Genomic DNA, 3,083 nt, shown 5'->3' with positions numbered 1-3,083 from the left:
GGGTCCGGAACAAAAATAACCCAAAAAAAAAGGGTATGAACGAAAATAGGGAAAAAAAACGGTACAAAAAGTACCATTTTGCGCATGATTTTCATGCGTTAAAAGGACTTTCGACGGAAGACGTTAAGTCCTTTAGCGTATTATTTTCATGCGTTATTGGACCAATAATTTCAATCCAATAACGCACTATTTTCATGCGTTATTGGATTGTGTTTTTTTTTTCTTTTTTCTTTCTTTCTTTCTTTCTTTCTTTCCTTTTTCCTTTCTTTCACACTTTTTTACATACTTTAGCCATAGATTAATCATGCTTCAAGACTCCGAAACGTCAACATTTTATATAGAACTTGATATTTTTTTGTGCATACTATAATGTAGGCTCGATACATCAAGGATACGTAAACGTTCGGATCGTCGTTTTAGGGGTTGAAAAGGTGCCGTAGTTTTGTTTGAAAAAACTTAGTGTTTTTTACATACTTTAGCCATAGATTAATCATGCTTCGAGACTCGAAACGTCAACATTTTATATAGAACCTAATATTTTTTTTAACGTGTACTATAATGTAGGCTCGATACATCAAGGATACGTAAACGTTCGGATCGTCGTTTTAGGGGTTGAAAAGGTGCCCGAAGTAAGTTTTGTTTGAAAAAACTTAGTGTTTTTTACCTACTTTAGCCATAGATTAATCATGCTTCGAGACTCCGAAACGTCAACATTTTATATAAACCTGATATTTTTTTGCGTACTATAATGTAGGCTCAATACATCAAGGATACGTAAACGTTCGGATCGTCGTTTTAGGGGTTGAAAAGGTGCGAAGTAAGTTTTGTCAAGAAAAAACTTAATGTTTTTTACATACTTTAGCCATAGATTAATCATGCTTCGAGACTCGAAACGTCAACAATTTATATAGAACTGATATTTTTTGTGCGTACTATAATGTAGGCTCGATACATCAATGATACGTAAACGTTCGGATCGTCGTTTAGGGGTTGAAAAGGTGCCCAAGTAAGTTTTGTTTGAAAAAACTTAGTGTTTTGCATACTTTAGCCATAGATTAATCATGCTTCGAGACTCCAAACGTCAACATTTTATATAGAACCTAATATTTTTTCAGTACTATAATGTAGGCTCGATACATCAAGGATACGTAAACGTTCGGATCGTCGTTTTAGGGGTTGAAAAGGTGCCCAGTAGTTTTGTTTGAAAAAACTTAGTGTTTTTCCATACTTTAGCCATAGATTAATCATGCTTCGAGACTCCGAAACGTCAACATTTTATATAGAACACGATATTTTTTTCTACGTACTCTATAATGTGGGCTCGATACATCAATGATACGTAAACGTTCGGATCGTCGTTTTAGGGTTGAAAAGGTCCCGAAGTAAGTTTTGTTTGAAAAAACTTAGTGTTTTTTACCTACTTTAGCCATAGATTAATCATGCTTCGAGACTCCGAAACGTCAACATTTTATATAGAACCTGATATTTTTTTCTACGTACTATAATGTAGGCTCGATACATCAAGGATACGTAAACGTTCGGATCGTCGTTTTAGGGGTTGAAAAGGTGCCCGAAGTAAGTTTTGTTTGAAAAAACTTAGTGTTTTTTACGTACTTTAGCCATAGATTAATCATGCTTCGAGACTCCGAAACGTCAACATTTTATATAGAACCTGATATTTTTTTCTGCGTACTATAATGTAGGCTCGATACATCAAGGATACGTAAACGTTCGGATCGTCGTTTTAGGGGTTGAAAAGGTGCCCGAAGTAAGTTTTGTTTGAAAAAACTTAGTGTTTTTTACCTACTTTAGCCATATATCAGGGGTTGAAAAGGTGCCCGAAGTAAGTGTTTTTATATTAGGTTCTATATAAAATGTTGACGTTTCGGAGTCTCGAAGCATGATTAATCTATTGCTAAAGTATGGAAAAAAAGCTTTTTCAAACAAAACTTTTTTTTCAACCCCTAAAACGACGATCCAAAACGTTTACGTATCCTTGATGTATCGAGCCTACATTAATGCGCACAAAAAAATATCGGGTTATATAAAATATTGACGTTTCGAGTCCTGCGAAAGATGATTAATCTATGGCTAAAGTAGGTAAAAAACACTAAGTTTTTTCAAACAAAACTTTCGACGGCACCTTTTTCAACCCTAAAACGATTACCCGAACGTTTACGTATTCCGATGTATCGAGCCTACATTATAGTCCCGGAGAAAAAAAATATCGGGGATATATAAAATGTTAATCGTTTTCGAGTCTCGAAATACGTATTAATCTATGGCTAAAGTATGTAAAAACATTAAGCTTTTTCAAACAAAACGTACTTCTAAGACCTTTTCCAACCCCTAAAACGACGATCCGTTCTACGTATCCCGATGTATCGAGCCCGCATTATTTTTAAAAAATATCGTGTTCTATATAATGTTGTCACGTTGAGTCTCTAAGTATGACTAATCTATGGCTAAAGTATGGAAAAAACACTAAGTTTTTTCAAACAAAACTTACTGCCAAGACCTTTTCAACCCCTAAAACGACGATCCAACGTTTAACGGTTTATCCAGCCCAATATTATAGTACGCACAAAAAATATCAGGTTCTATATAAAATGTTGACGTTTAGTCTCGAAGCATGATTAATCTATGGCTAAAATAGTAAAAAACACTAAGTTTTTTCAAACAAAACTTACTAATGGGCACCTTTTCAACCCCTAAACGACGATCCAGAACATTTACGTATCCTTGATGTATCGAGCCTACATTATAGTACGTAGGAAAAAAATATCAAGAGTTCTATATAAAATGTTGGCGTTTAGTCTGAAAACATGATTAATCTATGGCTAAAGTATGGAAAAAACACTAAGTTTTTTTCAAACAAAACGCCGGACACCTTTTCGCCCCTAAAACGACGATCCGAACGTTCCTACGTATCCTCGATGTATAGAGCCTACATTATATAGTACGCAGAAACAAATATTAGGTTATATATAAAATGTTGACGTTTGAAGTCTCGAAGCATGATTAATCTATGGCTGAAAGTATGCAAAAACACTAAGTTTTTCAAACAAAACTTACTTCGGCAC

Source organism: Lycium ferocissimum, chromosome 11 (genome assembly GCF_029784015.1).
Source record: "Lycium ferocissimum isolate CSIRO_LF1 chromosome 11, AGI_CSIRO_Lferr_CH_V1, whole genome shotgun sequence".
Lineage (NCBI taxonomy): Eukaryota > Viridiplantae > Streptophyta > Magnoliopsida > Solanales > Solanaceae > Lycium > Lycium ferocissimum.
Note: the sequence above shows the minus strand (reverse complement) of the source record.